Source organism: Solanum stenotomum, chromosome 1 (assembly GCF_019186545.1).
Source record: "Solanum stenotomum isolate F172 chromosome 1, ASM1918654v1, whole genome shotgun sequence".
In the NCBI taxonomy this organism is placed as follows: domain Eukaryota; kingdom Viridiplantae; phylum Streptophyta; class Magnoliopsida; order Solanales; family Solanaceae; genus Solanum; species Solanum stenotomum.
Genome location: NC_064282.1, coordinates 50494387 through 50516489, shown reverse-complemented (window position 1 = coordinate 50516489; position 22103 = coordinate 50494387).

Below are 22103 nucleotides of genomic sequence, written 5' to 3'. Positions count from 1 at the left end.
TTTTTTTTGTAGTGTTGGCTAGAATTAGCATAGGGTCCGTGTCTAAAAAGTTTCCAGAAAATGTAAAAAGAATAGCCTTATGGTTGCTACATGTGCAGGTACGCTATGAAAAATATGCAGAAAAATGGTCTAGTACAGAAGTTTACGGATCCCATCGACAGTCCGTCAATCCATCCATGGACCATGGATGGTGTCCGTGGATCCCAGGTATTCCCCTAAACTTTACCAAGTGTAAGAGTGATCTACGGTCCCAATCTACGGACCGTAGATCGACCCACGGACCGTAGATGGGGTCTCATGGGTCCAAAACCCTAATTCTGTCTCACCCGACCCGACCCGAACCCCCTTATTTAAAATCTCCCAATTTTAAATCATTCCACTTCCCTACAGTTACCCCCAAACCATTTCTTAACTTCCCAAACTCCTTAAATCACTCCCCTATATTACTCCATAGTTCCCCATAAAATCATCCCTCCTATTTCCCCAAAATTTCTACGATCCCTTTCCATTCCGAATACTACTCATTCCATATTCCACAAAAGGTTCTGGTGTTTGGGTTAGTCACGAAGTGGTGGTTTTTGGCCTTGAAAGCATCTGTCATCACACAATCACCCCATTCCCGTTGCTGTAAGGTAATAGACTTTCTCTTCACTTTGAATTTTGATTCACTGATAGATTAAAGAAAGTCGGGGATTGGGTCTTGACCTTGGGTAATTGTTAGATGAAATTGCATGATAAAATTGGAAGTTACAATATCCTTGGAACGATAGATAGTTGTTGTGTTGTCTTGTTGTATGTGATTATAAGTCTAAATGTAAGTTTCGACTTAGGTTTCCAAAGTTTGTCTTAAACACTAGTTAAAATGATTAATCGGAATCTTGAGAATGACAAACTAGCATGATTAAATGTTGAAATGGATGGTTAGACTAGGATATTGTTGAAAATGGTCTAACATGTGGTGGGATTGAAAATAAGGAATGGCTGAAACCTGGCTCATGTCACATCCACGATACCCCGTCTATGGACCATAGACCAATCTATAGATCGTAGATTAGGTTCGTGGGTAGATGCACTTGAAAATTCCACCAAGTGTGTAACCATGGATGTGGATTATGATTCGTAGATCAATCTACAGACCGTTCTGTACATCCGTGGTTTCCATCTGCAACCAATATTATTGGTGCTCTAATCTACAGAAGGGTTCCACAGACCGTAGATCAGTCTACGGACCGTAGGTCCCCTCCGTGGATGACCACTGTAGCCACTGTCCAAATTTTTTTGGCTCTTTGTTACTGTTCGTTTTTAGTTATAAAATTTTTTCGAATGTGTTTATAGTTAGTTTTGGCACTAATATCACTTCCACAAGTACGATGGCACCCAAGAGCTAGTCACCTACTCAAAACAGGGCAAGTCAAAATTTGTTGCTCCTAGCTTCAGGTTAATCGATGAGGACACGGACATAGAAAAAGATCCAACATACGTTCCTCCCAACACAAGGACTTCCCCCACTGCACCCTGAGCCACCAGAGGCACTCCCCGAAAGGTGATTCCCGACGTAGTCACTGTCTCCCAGTCTGATGAGGAGCACACATTGATCGGGTAACCAACTGGGGCTGCTTCTAGTTTAGCTACTGGGTCTACGTCTGGCTCTGAGTCTACCCATACTTCGGGCTCTGAGTCTAGCCATGCTTCAGGGTCCGACTCTGCCCATGCTTCGGGATCCAAAGCCAAGTCAGCCACAGGGTCCGGCCAAAATGAACAAGCAGCCTCATCTGATAAGGCCACTAGCTCAGAGTCAGTACCCGTACCAAGGAATGAGGACCCTACTCCAGTGGCCGGTGAGCCAAACAGATGGTGTGTTGAGGGCTAATGGCAAATCTATCGGGATGCCAAGATGAAAAATAACAAAGAGAAGATGGCCCGACTTATTATAGAGGAGCATAGAGTCCTCACAGGGAGCTTGCACACTGTCCTCGACATCCACCAACTTTTTAACTTTCACAAGTGTGACTGGATGGCTCGAGACTCAGGGACTTATAGTGAGGAGATTGTATGGGAGTTATACGCCTCCTATGCCTCCACTCTCCGTGGTTCGATCTCCAAGCGGTCAAGACCCTTAGCCTAGGAACCTCTCACTTCCAGTATGGTCTGAGGTTGTCAGGTGGACATATCACATGCCACCATCAACCGCTTTCTCTATGGTCCTACCAGGGGTCACTCTTGGTTACTAAACACAGCGGAGTTTGATTACAGATAGGACATTGTGCGGAGCGACGCTTTCCAGAGGAATGCTGAGCAGCGAGAGGCTGTTGTACTATGGTTGGCTAAGTACATTGCTGCAGATGGCGAGCGTGCGGAGTGGGTCGCCACACCACAGTTGGGTATCCGAAAGGCAACATTGAATTTTGTGGCTAAGTTCTTCTGGTTGTTGGTGCGTAATAGGGTGTCACCTAAAAAAGCCGACAACCAACTCACATGGGACAGAGCGGTCATGGTTGCATCATTAGTAGCAGGACTGGAGATTGACTTTGCTCGCATGCTGTTAGCAGAGATTCACGAGAGGGCATTCAAGACCTCCACTACTTACCGTTTTCCATGTTTGATTTTCCAACTATGCAGTCACTCATTGTGATAGGTTGATTCACCCTACAGGGACTTTGGATATAGGCCTCATTCGGGATGAGACAAATATGGCGGCACCTCACAGAGAACCCCAGGTGGAGGTACCTCGCTTGGGCGCATATCTTGCAGACACGGTGGGGCAGGCACAGGGCGTTGACCTCATTATACCAAATCACACTAATACTATCCCGACCTCCTCTTCCCAGGCCGCTAGTAGGGCTCCTAGCTCATCCAGGTCCACGTCACCATTAGAAGTTGTTATTGTCCCATAGGCCAGAGTACATAAATTAGAGGCTTAGATAACCACACTACTACATCACATCCAACTTTGGATGCAAAAGTTGATAGCCGAGTCCGAGGCCAAAATGGAGCGAAGGATGAAGGGTATGATGGATCGAAAGATCCAGGCCGTTAATAATTATCTCGATGCCTTTGAATTGCGAGTCCTCGAGTGACCAGCCCCTGCCGTAGATCTATCCTCTTTTGAGGCTGAGTTAGCCAGTCTCCGGGCCGACATTGATGCCATTCTTTCCATCCCTTCAGTTGAGCCTCAGGCTGTACCCACTGCATTGGCCGATAATACGGTGCTGGATGCTTTATTCAGTGGGACCGCCGAGGAGGGGCCTGAGCCTACACATACCAAGGGTAAGAGACACCGTTCTAGTCGCACTGACGAGGAAAAAGCCCAAAAAAGACAGCGTAGGCAAGAGAAGGAGGCTAGGAAGGCTTCGATTTTAGATGAAGAGTTGCGCCAACAGAGGATGCGTGAGTGTATTACACGGGCATCAAGTTCTTGCCCAGTTGTAAAGATCCCGCCTGTCGTGAGGGACTTTGTGAGCACCTCTGATGATGCGGTTAGAGTGACCGAGAGCACTACTTAGGGTGCTAAGATGGATGATGTGGGTACTACTGAGGGTGACCCAAGTATCGTTTTAGCGGGCTCCGGGAAACCGAACCCACCCACTTGTTGATGATTCTTCGGCTCAATGCGCCACAAGTTTGCTTCACCCAATCCATTATCTTTTACTATTTTTGTATGCATTGGGGACAATCACATCTATTTTTGTTGGGGGTGGGATAAATGGTTTGTGAGTGGTAGGGTGAAGTTTGAGTAACCCAACTCATAAATCCTCTCTTTGGGGTGTTCTTGCCTGTGTTCTTTTCCCCAAGAGACTGTTTAATTTCTGTTGAACCAGTATATGTTAGGATCGTATGTGTAGAAGTATGAAAAAGAATGAAGCATGATGGCATATTAAAAATATACCCGTCCAAATTGAGTGATGTGTGCTAGAATTGGTAGGCTAAGACAAGTTCAATGTGTTGGCTCTGAGTATGACATGATACTGAATCAACTTGATGGCATGACTTAAAATGAAACTTGAACTGGGTAATCTGATAATCTGATAATGAAACTATATGCCAAGAGTGTGTGAGAATAGTTGATTGTTCAAGCAGTTTTTCTGCAACACTAGAACTTGCCCGGTTAGTCCTGCTAAGACAATTCACTCTAGAGGCTAGGAAGTGATCATAGGCCCTTGTTCTGATAAGTCCACAAATTGCCTAAAAGAAGGATCTAATCAAATGCTAAATGCTCCCTTTGATCCAAATGCTTTGAGCCTAAAATCAGACCATTTCTTTCTAAACCCCGAACTCACCTTCCCGTAATCGACTATGTTGGCCCCAGTCCCTCCTTGGACATGTGCACCTCAATTTAGGCCAAAAGCCTAAGTTAAGGGTGGCTGATGTAAAAAGTAACTTCAATCTTGGCCCTGACCTGACATCGGGTATTGTGCACCTCAACCAATGGAAAATCCATCAGTTGAGGGTGGCTATGAAAGAGGAAACCAAAAGAAAAATGGGGTATGAAAAGAGTTTGATGTTGAAAAAAAGAGGAAAGGTTGTGACTTGTTGAAAGCTAAAGAAAATAATAAAATGCAAGAAAAAGTTGAGCTACAAAGTCTAAAGTCACATCCATGGTTAAAGAAAATCAAGGGAAAGAAGGTAAATCGGTAGGGTGGCAAAAATAGGGCAAAGGAGGGCAGAAAGTCACTAAGAAGTACCCAAAATGTACCACACCTGACCCTGAGCCTACGTTACAAGCCAAGAAAGTCCTATAGTGATTCTAGAGTTTAGTTAGAAGAGTCAAAACAGTGAGAATAAGGGCAAACCTATGGTACTGAGCACTAACTGTAATTGAACTTATTTTTGAGTGTGAGTGTTGAATGAATCCTTGTACTCCAATTCATAGTCATTATGTGAAAGAAGAGGGATTTCGTTTGAAGTAAGGGCACTAGTTACATTGTCAAAAAGTTGGTACGTTGGTGATAGTGCAACAGTGTATGTTGTGTGTTGGTTGGTTGATCGTTGTCATGGTTTGATCCGCATGAACTATCTTATCGAGTCTAAGAGAACAAATTTTGCACCCGGAAAGTGAGTGGAATAGAGAGCCATGTGATTACTTGTGATTGAAATGCTTGCTTCTATACAAGTGTCGTTTAGAGTCTTAATGCGTTACTTGAGAACAAACAATGAATTTAAGTTGATGGTGTTTATATACCGTGAGTTTACGGTATTTCTAATAAATTTCACTTACAAGTTGTGTGTGTCTAGGGCCTTTTTGTATTGGGTTTTATGTGTTTTAATCATATTTTGCAAGAAAGATGTTCAAGCGCAGAAGTAACGAGACACCGGAAAGAAATACAGAAAAGGGCATCTACAGACCGTAGGTCTATTGACGCTCTGTAGATGGTGGTCGTAGATAAGTAGGCAAAGCACGGAAGACAAATAAGGGAAATCTGACCAAGTGTGGAACCATGGTGACCATTGACGGTCTGTAGATTGATCTACGGACCGTACTGTTGATCTGTAGATTTATATTGTAAGGGTTCCAGTACCTTATTTTTGAAGATCCTAAGTATGGAGGTCGGAGGGTGATTGACAGACCGTAGATCGATCTACGGTCCGTACTGCAGTTCCGTCGTTTGCTTCAGAGAAGCTGATATTTGGAAGTAGAAATATTTTCTAAGTCCTGGCTGACGGAAGGTACTCACGGACATAGATCCATTGACGGTCCGTGAGTCAGTCTCGTGGAATGAAGACGCGTCCCTGAACAAACTTTCCTTATTTTGTTTCCCTTTTAATTTAGGACTTGTTTTCTATTAATAGGGCATGTAAACCTCGTTTTTGGGGGTTATATTTTATTACTTTTATTTTAGTTCTTGACTTGGGATATTAACTTGCAACTTTAGCAATTCTTAAGTTCCTAAGTTCATTTTGAATATTTTAATGTTGCAATTCAAGTTGAATTTTTGGGTTTATTATTCTACTTACGTAAGTTGTTAATTCTTTCATCTAAAACAATGAATTGTGTTCATATGACTATGGGTAGCTAAACTCCACAAATAGGGTTGTGGGAACCATGAGCGATTAACAAAGTATGAATAGTAACTAAGCAATTTCTGAATAGTGTTGTTGCATACATTGATAATTCTTTCGTTTAAAAGTGTTTTTAACGAGTGCACACGTTAGAACTCGCCTTGTTGCTACTTGCCGGACCAAGGAGGTAATCAACAAGAAAAGAATTATCGTGTGACACTATCTAATAGGCTAGTGTCGATTGGTGCGAAGTAATAACTAAGCCAAACATCGATGTGATGTCTACTATGAGGTAAAGGTAAGGGTTAACAAATTATACACACGTAGCCGGACCAAGGTGCGGGGTGAAATTCTCTAGATGCCGGACCAAGGATTTAGAGATACCTAACTTATCACTTTGCATGTAGTACACTAGGAAAGGATTGTTATTACTAGGATTACTGCGTTATGAGCTTGTGGGGAACACATATGCCCTAGTTGATTTTCTCATCTTTATAACAACCAAAATTGACTTTTGTTTACTGATTAATTACTAAATTCTTACAATTTGTTTCGCTAAATCTCCCTCTTTAATTACTTATTTCTGGAAGTTATTTGACCAAACGAATATAATTGTTGGTTAAAGTTAAGTCTAGACCATTTTCCTCGTGGGAACGACCCCAACCTACAAGTTGGGTTCTTTACTTGATAACGATCTCTTATGCTTCTTTAGGGAGGTGTAATTTGAGCGTATCAGACACTTAGAATTTCCCCCGTTGGTCTGGTTGACTAAGTGAGGCAGGCTTTTGAAATGATCTTAGGCATCAATTTTTAAAAGAGTAAAATAATTTGACAATATACCTCTTTTGTGGCCAACCCTGGGAGATGTGTGAACCTTATTTGAACCCCCTTTGAGCCTTACCCTTTTCTTGGAAAAAACTTGACCAAATATGACCCCTCTTTATACATTCACCCTTAATCCTCATGAAGTGTGATTGGTTTGAATAGCCAACTTAGGGCAAATGCCTAAGTTGGGGGTGTGGTGAAAAGAGGAGGTAAATCAAGTATTGTGAAGAAGTCCCCCTTGATCAATGGACTTGAAAAAGATGAAAGCCCTCCATATAAAAAAGAGAGAGAGAGAAGAGAAATAAAAGAACAAAGCAAAAGAAAAAGAATGAAAAAGTTGTGAAAAAAATTTGTGAAAGTTGCAAAAGAAATGGGGTGTCCGATATTCCATGAGAAGAGAATAATGGGGTGAATTTTGAGCATGAGTGAAAATGTCGAAGAAAAGGAAGGAAAGTGATGTTCATACCACACTTCATGATGATAGTAGCCACTGAGCCTAAATGACCATACCTTTACACTCTGCCTCGTTACAATCCTTGAAAAGACCTTTTTAATCTTAAGTGAGCTGAAGCGAATGTTGATTGGAAAATAAGGGCAAACCTATAGGTGAAGTCATGCATGTGTTCATTTTTGTGAGTATGAGAGTTGTATGTGATTCCGGAACTATAAATTGTTGAACAATTGTGTGTCAATATGAAATCATCTTTGTTGTGAGGGCATTTGAGTACCTTTGTTGAGCATGAGCTTGAGCTTGCATTTGAAGCAAGTATTGTGAACTTGAGAATCTTCGATAATGGTGAGTCACAACTTGAATCTTTGAGTGCACAATTGATCCTTGCATGACTAAGTTGAGTCATGTTGTGTGCATTCATGATTGAGTCTTTTGTAGCACTGTTTGAGACATTCTTCTTGAACTGCTAAACTTAAGTTTTACTTGAGGACAAGCAAAAGTTTAAGTTGGAGGTGTTGATGAGTTCGAGATTTGGACTCATTAATGGCTTTGTTTGTATAGAATTAGTGTCCTCAAATGCTCAGTTTATGCCAATAATTGATGTAAAACCCTTGATTTTCAGATATATGGATTGAGGAACAAAGCTAGGACAGAAATGGGCAACAAGGACAACACAAGCTGAAAAAGGGAAAATGAAAAAAATCCTGATGATCGCCGAGATCACTCGGTGAATCGCCAAGTTGCTTCTCTGTCGCCTAAATTTACAGAACTCTGAGATAGGATTATGAGTAACTTTGGTGAGCAGCAATTCCATTCGGCGCGACACCGATCACATCGGCGAAGGACGACCATGTCACCGACAATACTGATGGGGATCCAGATAAATGATGATGGGCGAGTTAAAAGACAAAAGGGTGCATTGATGAATGAAACGGCGATCCCGATCTGGATAGCCTAAAATTAAAGTGGTTGGACGAAGAAGATGTGAAGAATGAAGGCGAGACGAAGGACGATCGGTGAGTCACCGAATGGTCGGCGAAGCTCGAATTTCCTCGCCGATTGGCCCTAAAATGCCACACATCAGACTTGTATAAATTGATTTTTTCAAGAGAGAAAAAACATTCAAAAAGTGTGAGGAAGAAAAGCCATTGTTGATTTCAAGTGATTGTAGCAAGGTTTTTCATTTAGGTATTGTAACAGAGAAGATATAATTCAATTTTGACTTTTGAATTTCAATTACCCAACTTTGGAAAATGTGGCAGGTATTGAATTTCATCTTTTTACTATGATTGGCTAAATCCCTAGCCTTGGGGGTTTGACAATGTGACCAATTGTTGCGCTTGGCTATATTGGTGTTATCAATTAGTGAGTTTTGGTGTTAATTTGAAGTGGGTCTGAATTATTACTATGGTTTAACTTCATTATTGCATGTTTAGTGTAATATAGTTCAGAGTTCTGTGCTTGCTCGAGAGAAGAGTATAGAGCCAACGTAGTAATTTAGAATCCTTAGTAGTGGGTCATGACGGTTTCATCTTGAGAAAGTGAAACTTGAGATTTAGCATTTGTATCTAGCTCAAAAGAGTAGATTTGATGAGAAAGTGGGCTGGTCATCTTATGGATAGTGTTGAGGTTCAAGAGAACTCAGCTGAAATAAGGTAATTGTTCAAGAGAAAATTGCTTTACTTATAGTCCATTCTACCCACGACGAATTACCATTGTTGGTAATGATGTACACCCGTTAAGTTTTTATCTATTTATTTGTTTGTTCTTTGTTGATTGTTGAAATGGGTTGGTAACGACATCCTGGAGTTTGACTTCTAGACTCTTAAGTGTTGTGTTTGTTTAGCTGAAAGGGTCACCTTCATACTTTCATATTCAAATTTAAAACGAAGCTACTCTCTGTGGGATCGACCCTCATTAATTTAGTTGGGTTTATACTGATTTACGATCGTTGACACTTAGAATTTGATAAAGTGTCTTTGAAACGTTAATCAGATACATATATGCCTTATATTATCATATGCTTGGTCACATAATCTGGGATTGTTAGCATGCTAATTATTGTTTTATAATCATACCTTACCTTGTGATTATCATTCATAATTGGTTGTGAGCATTTGTTGTTTATTGGCCTTAGTATAGGTATAAGCTAGCCATCGCCTTGGACTCAGGTTTTAGAGCCGCTAGGCCAAAGAATTCTCTAACGTTGCTTCTTACGACTTAACTCCTTGTAAACTAATGTAGCATACTTGATTCTTATAGTGTGAGCCTTAGCTAGGCATTTATTCATCTCCGAAACACTGTCATTCATAATTCCCTTTTTATTACATCCCTGGTGTATTTTTGTGGTAATTTTGGGCTTTGTTTGATGATTTAGGGTTGGATTTGGTTCGGGCTTGGAGTTGTCTGTTGGAAACTTTGGGGTGGACACCGATCCACGGTTGCCCTATGTTGATGATTTTTTATATCGGATTTTTCCAGGACCATTTCTATAGCCGTATATTCAAGGTTTTGGCCTACCACTCTCATAGTTGATGATTCAAGGTCCGAGCACATGATCTTCAACTGTATTCCAAGTTTCAAGGATATTATTCTTTGTTGAGTTGAATTATATAGACATGGTTTTTTTTTGTTTTTTTTTTTGGTGTCTAACCCGTGGTCTAAGGTTCTGTCTATGCACTCTCCAGTTCTGTATTCACAGATTCTTACACTTAACAGTTGTAGTTATTTTGCATACTCATCGGGTTATAGGGTCCGTTCGGGTAATTTATCTTAAACTACACATGATTGTACCTTCTGGATTATGGGGTCCAGTAAGGCTTTTTATAGTTAGTTTCTTTTTAATTCCATCATTTCCTAGGATCATGTGCATTCCTGTAATACTTTTGTTATTAGTCTGCTCGTTTGACCTCTCCTTAGTGTTATTTCTCGATTTTCATTATTGTCTTCACTTTCAAGATTAGTTGGCCTATGATGCTTATTGGGTATCTGTTGTTTTGGTGCGTACATTACTCTCTGCATCTGTTTCTTTGATACATGTCTAAGCACCAGTCGCCAGTGCTAATATCGAGCTTGTTGCAGGATTATTCGTAGATGAGGGTAAGCTTTTAGAGTCCTGGATCAGTCTGCTTCGATTATAGCTATGAATCATATTTTGTATTTTCAAATAGTCTATCTGTTTTAGGTATACTTTTTGGATGTGTACTCTTTTGTAGTAGGTCTATACATGTGACTACTTGGTTTTGGGCTAGATCTTTTTTTATTTCAATTTATAGTTGCTTCCGTTCATATCTACAGTTGTTTCCTTTTTAGTTTATATCTTGTATCTCTTATTTTTGTTGTGTCGACCTTGTATGCTTGTTACCATTCATTCTAGGTTACATGTTGGCATACCTACTGGTGGAATATAGTAGGTGTCATCATGACTCAAGCTTTTAGGTTGTCACAAGTTGGTATTAGAGCCTCTGGTTTACTGGTGTTTCTTGTACAAAGCTAATGTTTAATAGGGTCCTACGAATCGATGTAGAGATGTCTATATTCTATCTTTGGGGAGTTGTGAGACATCTTTAGGAATATTGTCTCATTTTTATTGTTGCCATGCGTTGTGTGTCTTATTGGTTTCGTGGAATCTCACATGTTTCACTCTTTTGTTGGATGGCTCACTCGCGCAATTCAGCGGCTAGGGGTGATACACCTGATCCATAGATTGAACCGTATATAGGCATAGAGGATGACCTCAAGGTCAAGTGAGGGTTGCAACACCAAACTTAGAAAGAGGGAGGACTTTAGAACTAGTGGCGGAGCTTCAAGATGCTCGTATTCCTTCAAAGTTGGTGGAACTTGGACTAGCCTAGCCACCACCTAAACCAGTTATGGATCGTGAGCTATACATACGACTATCACTTAGTTATTGGCCGTTTTGGGGGGCATGCAATAGTCCCTAGCTCTAGTCGTACCAACACTGTAGGATCAACCTGCAACAATGGCTCCACAAGTCGAGTTGCCACCAACATTGCCCAACCAATTATTGCAGATTGAGCTATGTTGTTAAAGCAACAGAAGATGCTTAGATTGTTCTTAAGATTTTCATCTTCAATGTTTTCTAGTTTATTAGGGAGAATGCCCACGAGTTTTTTTCTACTCTCCGTGAGTAACTTTATACAATGGGACTAGTGGAGTCGAGATGGGCCTACTTCACCATCTATCATCTTGAAAGGTCAGCCAGATAGTGGTGGCGTTCAAATTTAGAGATTAGACCAGTTGGGTTGACTTCGGTGTCATAGGTTGAGTTTTTAGAGGCGTTCTTGGCCAGCTTTATTGTTACACCTCGGACTTTGAAAAAGGTAAAAATGGGTTAATGGGTAGGACCACATGTCTAAAACAAGCAAGAGACCCTTCATCTAACCCTAAACGGTTCATGAAAGGGGTCCACTAACTGTTAAGGTAAGTGTTCCAGCCATTAAAGGCTGTATAAAATTGAGGGCCCTAAACGGACCGTTCAGCCCTATACGAATAGTTTAGGGGTCCTTTTAGGACACCTGTCAGTTTTTTAGCTAGGGTCATTTTGGTCTTTCAACTATGTGTTTGGTACCTAAGATATGTCATTGTAACCCCTATTTCAAGACCTATATAAGTGAATTAAGTCCTTAAACTACCCATTCTAAATCATTCACCTAATAGCCAAATTTCCCTCCAAGTTCTTCCCCAAAATTCTCTCTAAGGCTAAGGAAGAAAAAGCTAAGGTTTGACTTCAATAACTCAATTTCACCATAGATTTTGGGAATTTATATCTAAGATATGTTAGTATTCACCTATGGAGTCGTTTCCTCCATAGGGTTCCTAAATTCTCCAAGTCATACAAGTTAGATTCTCAATTCAAAGTTAGGTGTTTATGCAATATTCATGTGTTCTTTTCAATTATGATTCAATTGATTGTTTTCTATATTTTTATGCATGAACTGAAGTAATTACATGGTTTCGAGTTGAATTCATATGAATACATGCATGATCCATGATTTTTTACTATGAACACATGATGAAACTTGTGAACTATAAAATATGATTTTTATGTAAATTATGCATGTTTTATAAAAGCAATGTTTATGAATCAAGTAATATTATAGATGAAGGTATTTATATGTTATATGAAGTTTGTCCACGTGACATGAACGACATCTGAATTTGCCATTAATGCTTTTGGGCTATTTTTTGAAACAATGTCTTGATTAGTATGGTATCCGAATATACCATCAATGATTATAAATAACGCTTTAAAATCTATTTCCATTAGTAGTACGACACTTTTACTATGAAGTTAATGACTATGGGATTTATAAAGCTATTATGAAAAGATCATGGATGGTGAAAGGTTTTCTCACATATCGTCTAAGGAAATACTCTATGATGTTTCTAGCTTGAATTCATATCTTGATAGTATTTTTCCATGGATGATAATATGATTATGATTAATGACTATTTCCTGGGATTTATACTTACCATCGAGAGGATATTGAGATGGAGGCTCTCCCATTGCTAGAGTCCGAGTCTCTAGTAGCAATCTCCTTATCCCTAACTATGTGCCACCTATGTGCCACCATAGGTTGTTTTCTCCATTAGACATTAGCTAGTGGATCAATCTTAGGTCAGAATCATGGTCCTACCTTAGAAAGTAGGACACTCTCTTTTCGGTGTGGGAGGAGTACATTGGAATCAATGCTAAAGCTCACTTTTTAATGTCAGTTAATGGTGAACTTCCCATGTTAATGAACTAAGGTTACTTCTAAATTATCTCACAAGTGTTTTAAGGATAAGCTTGAACTAATAAAATGGAAGAACATACTCACCTCATCTCAACTAAACTCAACTCAAACTTAGAAATACTCAACTCAGTTCAATTTAAAAGCAACAATAGAGATGCATTATAAAGAAATCTTTTAAAATAGTAGATAATAACTCAATGTATTTAAAAATACAATAATAACTCTTTTACTCTTATTTGGGAGATTCTCTAACCAAAATCCATCACTACGAGCTATGTGATGATACAGCGTCTCGCCTGCACTGCCAAAACTGTCATATACCTTTTTGGAGTTTAAGACATCCTCAACTAAGTGGATCCACTAAGTTATGCTTAAAACCAATAATGAATCATCTAAAAAGTATGACCCTTTACCCATGTTGGCATACATGGTTTATAAGGACTTTGAGTTGTCTAAACTCGTCCCCATATCGGTGCTCAATACTACTCCCAATAATATAACTCTTGCTCATATGTTTAAAAACATTTCCTTATCCTCAAACTTTGAGATTATTACTCAAAAGGTTCTTTTAAAAGATATAGTGCTCAAAATTCCTCATGAACTCATTTGGAAGTCGAAGATTCCTCTCATTTTAAATGTGAAAACATTTACTCTTGGGTATACTTAGTTCCCTTATATTCATTTTAAAACATGAATTCAATTGTCCTCATCCTCATACTCAAGTACTCAAGTCTTAAAACAAATTTTAAAAGTTTGCAAAAGACTTCTCAAAATGACTCAAAAGGACTCCCTCAAACATTACTCTTACCTCTATGTTAACTTTGAAATGTGAATTCAATAATTATGATTTGGATATATAGGATTTCTCATTTATTTGATGTAGTTTAGATAGTTATAATCAGGAAGAGAGCAAAGATACATTTTAAAAGAACATAGATGGAACGAACGATGGAAAATGAATAGGGGCCGACGACCCTGGCGCAAGGCGCCAACCACACATCGACTGCAGCCCATTTCTGCCACACTGCAAGCATGGCGCGCCAGCTCTCCTGGTGCATCCATGGTGCATCGCGCCATCCCCTACACAGAATTTTCCGATGAATTTTTCTTCTCGATTTTTGTCCCTTATTCACCTAGAATCAATTGATTTCTTCCAAACTCTCTTAGATTTGTATACCCAACTTAAGTAAACAAAAACCTACTCAAATCTTCTCAATAACAACCCTCAAACTCATAGCCCTCACCTCAAGAACTCATCAAACTCTAATTTTAAGGATTTAAGAATAAATCTCAAGAACACTCATCAAGAAACTCAATATATGAAATCTTAGGAATAAATTCGAATGGGAAACTCATGATTGGCGTGAGGGTGAATGAACCCCTCACTATGAAAGCTTGCATACCTCGTAAAGGTCAAATCCTTGAAAAAATTCCTCGAAGATCGCAAGAATCTTGATTGAACGCTTGAACTTCTCCTTTTTGTCCTCTTGAACTTTTCTCTAAAACCCTAAGCGTGTTTAGGACTGTGAAAATAGATCTCAATCAGTTTAGACCCCGATTAGGGTAAACAAAATGTCTAAACCTAATGGGGTAAGGAAACAACAAAAATACCCTCCTTAATTAGGATGAATTTCCTTAATCGGACAAGCTAAACTAAAATGGGAATATCTCCATCATCCGAACTCAAAATTTAGCAAACTCGGTGGCTTTGGAAGAGGATGCAATGACCTTTCATTTGATATTCCATGGGCCACCAAAATCATCATGTGCTGAAAGTTATGGTTGTTTAAAGTTGACCCAAAACTCACAATTGAAGTCTAACTTGCACAAATCTCAATCTAGCTCTTTTCAATTTAGTTCTTTCTAGAATTAGCCCTTTCGAAGACCGAGGTGTTACACTTTTGACTTAGTGTGATCTCATTCGAGGACGAATGCTCCCAAGGGTTAGATATTGTAACATCTCATACTTCGAAAAGTCAATTAGAGATTCGTACAAGTAAAACTTCAGTTCTTAATTTTGGGTCAACTTCAAACAACCATTACTTTCTGCACATAAGGAGTTAAGTGGCCCATTACATATCAAATTGAAGGTCTTTGAGTCCTCTTAACAACACCGCCGAGTTTGCTAAATTCCGAGCTTGGATGAAGGAGTTTTTCCCATTTGAGTGCAGCCTCTCTAGTTAAGGGATTTCATCCATTTTAACAAAGAGTATTTTGGTCTTTTCCTTACCCCTACTAGGCCTAAACGTTTTTCTCACCCAAATAGTGGTCAAAACTGATTGAGATTAGTTTCATTCATTCCTGAACGCTTAGGATTGAGAGAAGGGTTTCAAGAGGAGAAAAAGAAAAAGGTTTCAAGCGTTTATTCAAGGTTTGAGGATTTCGCCAAGAATAAGTGTTCTTAGAGGTATGTAAGTGTCTCACAGTTTTGGGTTTGTTCACCCACATGCCATACATGTAATTCTTCAAATAACTCATTCTTGAAATAGTTGTATTGAGATTCGTGATAAAGTTCTTCAGGTTTTAGCTTCATTCCTTAACAATGAAGTCTTGTTAAGTTCTAGAGGTGAGGGTTTTGCGAATGAGTAGTGATTCTTCATAGCAAATGAGAGTGAAAGGAAAGGGCAAGCGATAGAAAGGATAGACCCTCGCGCAAACTTTCTTCCTTCTTAGAATTTGAGTGGGTTTTCGATTATTTGTGTTGGCTTTATGAATCAAAGGGAGTTTGGAAGAAACAAATCTATTCTAGATGAGTTAGGACCAAAAATTAAGAAGAAAATTTGTCAAATTTTCTGGGCTCAGGTTTGGGGCGACGAGCCCTCATAGCGCCTTGCACTAGCAGTGCTCCCCAAAGTACTTCCAGTACTTTAAGTCCTGGCCCGATGCGCTAGAGGTGTCATCCCCTTTCATCTCCGTTCTTCATCCCGTATGCATTCTTTCAAATTGTGTCTTCACTCTCCTCTTAATTCTGACAATCTAAGCATTCATTAATCATTGAGAGATCCTATATATCCTAATCGTGGCTCTTAAAGTCACATTTTCAAATCAAGGTAAAGTTAAGAGGAAAGTTCAAGAAAGTCCTTTTGAAAAATCTTTTGCAATTATCTATAACTTGATTTATGACTTGAGTAAATGAGTATGAGAATGAGGAGAATTGAGTTTCATGTTTCAAAATGAGTATAAAGGGAACTAATATGAGCTTATGAGGAGTCTTGAGCAACCTCTTTTAAGAGGATGTTTTGAGTATTTATCTCAAATTGAGAAAAGAGTTATGTTTTTAAATATTTGATAGTTATATATTATTGGGAGTAGTATTGCACACCGATATGGGGATGAATTTAGACAACTGAAAATCCCCATAAACCATGTATGCTAACATGGGTAAACGTCCATACTTTTAGATGATTCCTTATTACTTTTAAGCATAGCTTAGTGGATCCACTAAGTTGAGGTGTTCTATACTGCGACAAGGTATAGGAAAGTTCTGGCAGTGTGGGCGAGACGTTGTATCATCACGTAGTCTATAGTGATGGTTGTCGGTTAGAGAATCTCCCAAATAAGAGAAAAGAGTTTATTATTGTATTTTCATACATATTGAGTTGATATTTACTGTTTTAAAAGTTTGTATATTGCATCTTATATTGTTTCTTTCACATTTGAGTTTTGATGAGGTGAGTTTGTCTTCCTAGAGTATTAGTTCAGTTATCCACTGCTTTCAGTTTTCCCCTTACATGCTCGTACATTCAATGTACTGATGTCATTCGACCTGCATCTTTTCATGATGCGCACATAGGTGTTCAAGGTCATCAACAGGTTCTCCATTGAAACCATTTGCATTCCTGTTAGCTTTGGTGAGCCTCCTTTCGTTTCGGAGGGCTCCACATTTACATTTCAGTTGTGTTAGGATGTCGTGGATCTTGTCTCGAAATCTATCATAGTATTCAGGGTATTCTTAGATAATAGTATTATGAGGAGTCTATCACTGTTCTTGTTGATGTTTTAACAACCTTGAGATAATATTTATGTTTTACTGAGTATTTCCAGATAACTATTGAGAAATTCATAACTGAGATGTGTTGAGTTTGGTTACGCACTTAGAGGTTCCTATTTCACTTGAGTAAGTCTTTCATTGAGTAATGATACATGCCAAGGATTCACTTGTGGACCAAAAATGGTTCTCGAGTACCGGCCACGTCCAAAGTGTAGACTCGGGGCGTGATTATAAATTTCAAATTTTAATTCTTGTGGTATTTTCGTAATTATTTTATATAGAAAGTATGTTACATCTACATTGTTTTTAGAAATCACATTATTCTTAAACATGGATTATCTATTCAATTTTAATATAATACATGAATAATTTAATAATTTAATAATAATAAATTCTAGAATTCGTGAAATCTTCACATGCAAAAATATCACAAATGACTATTTCATTTAATTAAGAATTGAAGGTGCTCAATAAAATATTATAAAGATTAATATCACAATTTGTTGATATTTTAGAAGCCAAAAACAAATATACTATGTAACAACATAAAGTGAAAATGATTTAATTTTTTTTTTTTTTTTACTCTTATACATACTTATTTTACTATGAATTCAAGAAGTTTGACCAAAAATATGAAGGTCCAAATTTAAAAGTCAAGTCACTTATACAAAGGATCTAAACTAGAAATGTAATAAATTATTGATTATAAATTAGACTAGATTATTAAATTTCATAATTGAAAACAAATAAGAAGGGATCTAAAATATTCTACTACCATTTATGGAAAATTACTTATTATACATGAGTTCATTCTTACCAAACAATATGATAATTGATCACTATAAATATATTGATGGTATCAATATTCTACATCATATTTTCTTACATTCTCAAAGTAGAAGTTTTGTCATGGAACAAAAGATCAAGATCACTAACATAAAAATGATGATAAAAACTCCCATTAAAAAGTTGAAGAATGTTGAGCTTGAACAACTAAGTGTGATCGTGGAGGTAGAATTGAACGAAGTTGAAGATGTGGCGAAGCAACAAATGGAGCGTCGTATTGTATTTCCGTATCAAATCCTTGAAAATGCATTGGCTCCTTCTAGGGATGAGTAAAAATATTCATCAAGTTTCGATGTTTGACCAACTAGGTCTTATTAAATTTATCATATTTATTTTTTTAATTTTACATATTACTATGTTTATCTGAAATGTAAAATTAAAATCATTAATATGATAAATTTAACAAGACCTAGTTGGTCCAACATCGAAACTTGATGAAGATTTTTACTCATCTTTAGAAGGAGCCAATGCATTTTCAAGGATTTGATATGGAAATGCAATACCACACTCCATTTGTTGCTTAGCCACATCTTAAATTTCCTCAATTTTGCCTCCACGATTCCGCTCAGTTGTTGAAGCTCAACAATCTTCAATTTTTTAATGGGAGTTTTCGACATCCTTTCTATGTTAGTGAACTTGATCTTTTTTTCCATGGCAAAACTTCTACTTTGAGAATGTAGAAAATATGATATCGAATATTGATACAACGAGTATATTATAGTGATCAATTATCATATTGTTTGGTAAGAATGAACCCATGTACAATAAGTCATTTGCCATAAACAGTAGCAAAAGATTTTTGATCCCTTCTTATTTATTTTCAATTATGAAATTGAAGAATCATAGTCTAATTTTAATATACAATAATTTATTACATTTCCAGTTCAGATCCTTTGTCCAAGTGATTTGACTTTCAAATTTGAATCTTCATATTTTTTGTCAAACTTCTTGAATTCATAGTAGAACAAGTATTTATAAGAGGTAAAAAAAAAATCATTTTAACTTTATGTTGTTACATAGTATATTTGTTTTTAGCTCCTGAAATATCAATAAATCATGATATTAATCTTTATGTTATAAAATATTATGGTATGAATGTTCACTACACCAAGAATTTACTATGACTAATTATCTTCATTACTTCCTTCCATTATGAAGATAGCCTCCACATTTATGATAATTAATCTCGTAACCTTTCACCTCCATATTCTCCTCAATTATATTCATGTTAATGTCATGTTTATGACTAACCTTTTGTATGCATTTATGTTACACTATAAATAGAGGAATAAAGGTTCATATTGTGGACACTTGAAGATTTGGTGAACACTTGAAAGAAAGAAACTCATCTTATATTGTTCCTCTTGTCTTATATTCTTCTCGTCTTCATCTTTATATTGTTCTTTTGTTCTTAAGTTTTACAATACGTTATCAGTACGAGTCTCTAAACTCATTTCAATATCATATCCGAATAGAGTTTAATTTGATTTTGTAAGTGGTGACCAATTGATATCAGTAACTTGAACCCAATACAAGGTAAGTTATTAGTATTGCTGAGATTGTGTTATTTTCTTTTTGTAACAAGGTGAATGATTAATACTATTGTTAATGTGCATTTTTTTCATCTATGACTATATATAGATTGTTTTGTATGTGAAACTTATTTTATATTTTATTTATGATTATGCTCACTGCTTTGGTTATTACATAAGCTTTTAATCCATTTTGTTTTGAGTGTGAAATACTTTGGATTCACATGAAAATTGAAAAAAGGATGGTGGTAGTGAACAAATTTATTTTAGTGTAATTGGAATTATTATTTTCTTACTGTGCAATTGATTCTTTGTTTTATAACGGTAATTCACTAGCTTAATTATTGTGCACCAAATATAATATAATATAATGCTATATGTAACTCTCTTTTTTGACAAGTTTAAGATATTAGTACATACTTTATTGAGAATATTTTTATTGTGTTTCTTTTGTTCTATATTTATTTGTGCATGTTAATAATAAAGTGGCAATATTTTTTAAGGCTCAATGGTGATTCCTAGTATATTGTGGCTTATTATACTACTAGGTAAATTAACCGTGATTCGTGCGGTGGTAAACTACTTCTATTAGCTTACATAGTATTGTATTTGGTGTATAGTTGTCAAAGTTAATGTAAGTACAAAAGTACAACTCTTTAAATTTGGTGAAATAACATATGACCATTTGAATTGATGTCTCAGCAAGTCCTTCAAAATCATTGATGGTACTATTTTGCATTGTCAAAAGACATTTTTACTTGTTTTGATTTCGATCAGTACATTCAAAACATGTAAAGCTTTGCGATTTTTAATCTAATGTATAATTAGACATATTTATTTATATTGGGCCTGACTAATTTGGATTCATGATAATAGACATTTCTACACCAGTATAATCTTCATTTTGTTTGTGGCCTTTATTTGATAGAATATGGGGATATTATCACACTCCCGTCATTATTTCGTTGCAGGATAATATATAGACATACATGTAAGCTTGGCTTCAACTGTTAAATTAATAAATACTCTGATATCGAGTCTCTATATCTAAATGCATTAATTCATCTCCTCTATGTTAATTAAACACTCCCACTTATCAGTTGGTATTCTCTTGTAATATATTTTTTTCTTCATTAAGTAGCAAATGAATATTTTAAAATGTGGTAAAGCACTGGCTATCTTAATTCTTTTCAAATATAACCGAAAATACCATTTGATATAAATATTTCGATTAATACTTTGCCAATGCAAATATTTTCTATTTTCAATTACTAAAATACTTTATTTGCCTCAATTTTTTTCGTTATCTTCCTCTATATTAGATATGAGTGAATTTGGAAATAATTTCCTTAATTTACTACACAAATGCTTGTGAGTGGTTGCATACGTGAAAATGATAACGACAACTATACCGGATGAAACATCTCTAATTTACAAAAGTTTGCCAATATGTTATTTACATTTTTAGTCTATTTGGTTCAACTGTTTTGAGAAAAGAGATGTATTGAATAACTAGGACTTTATTTGAACTTGCAACATGAACAAGGGAAAAAAACATGAAAACAAAACTAAACAACTATTAATTAGTTTTAGCACTATATCTCTGTGAAGAGACATAAGAGAATTGGTAGGAGATGCCACTATTTTGTCACCCTTCATAGCTTTGCTCTGTTATCTTCCTTGTTTTTCTCAACTTCGAGCAGATTTCAATGCTCCCACGTTTTAAAAAGTCCCAACCTACGACATGTGAATTCACCTATTATCCAGACACTCTGCCCTCACAAATTAATGAGATTCGAACATTGTAACTTCATTTATAACAAAAACTACAGAAGAGCAAACAAACAGAGAAATTCCAAATACCCTTCATCGTTTAAACGCTGGACAAAGAGGAGTAAATATATGATTTTACCTGTCTTACAATTGTAAAAGATAATGCAAAGTAAATAGTCAATACCTTACTCGAGGATAGTAAAATTTCCAATTGTCTATTTGTTATCTTCTAATACCCTTCCTTCGATAAGTCATTCAATTGGGCGAACCAGGCACACTTTGAAGCCCTAAGAATATAAGGGTGCTTCAAGTAGGGCACTCACATTAAAGTGAACTATACAGATGTTATCATTTAACTTGAAATGGCCACGTTATCAATTTGTGTCTTAGTCTGACTTTTGTGATGGTCATAGTGAGTAACTTGGTGTATAACACATCAGGAATTCAATTTTTTTTAATATGTTAAAGAGATAGATGTAGAGAAGAACCAGCGGTGCATAAAACTATGCACCTTAAGTTGTCGTTCGCAGACACAAGTATGCCAAATTGCTTGAGAATGGAAAATTTGTATACCTGGATCGCTGGATATGTAATTTTTGTTAGGTGTTTGATATTCGTTTAGTGCATGCTTGGATTTTTATGTCTGATTTGATACTGTTGTTGCTATTGTTGGTGCTTCATGCAATGTGGCTATGCCTTCAAATTTTAAAGGTTCAAGTGCACTGCTTCAAATTCGTTGCATATGTCAGTAAATGCGACCACTATTTCCTGGTCTTCCATTTCTTTTTGCTTGTTATCTTGCTTGATTGTCTCAAATTACAGCTGACCACAACGACCCCATATTTTTCCAAGTCCCAAACTACAGCTTGCAAATTCACTTCTCAACCAAAACAATCTGCCTTCACAATTCAATGAGGCTTCAATGGTCA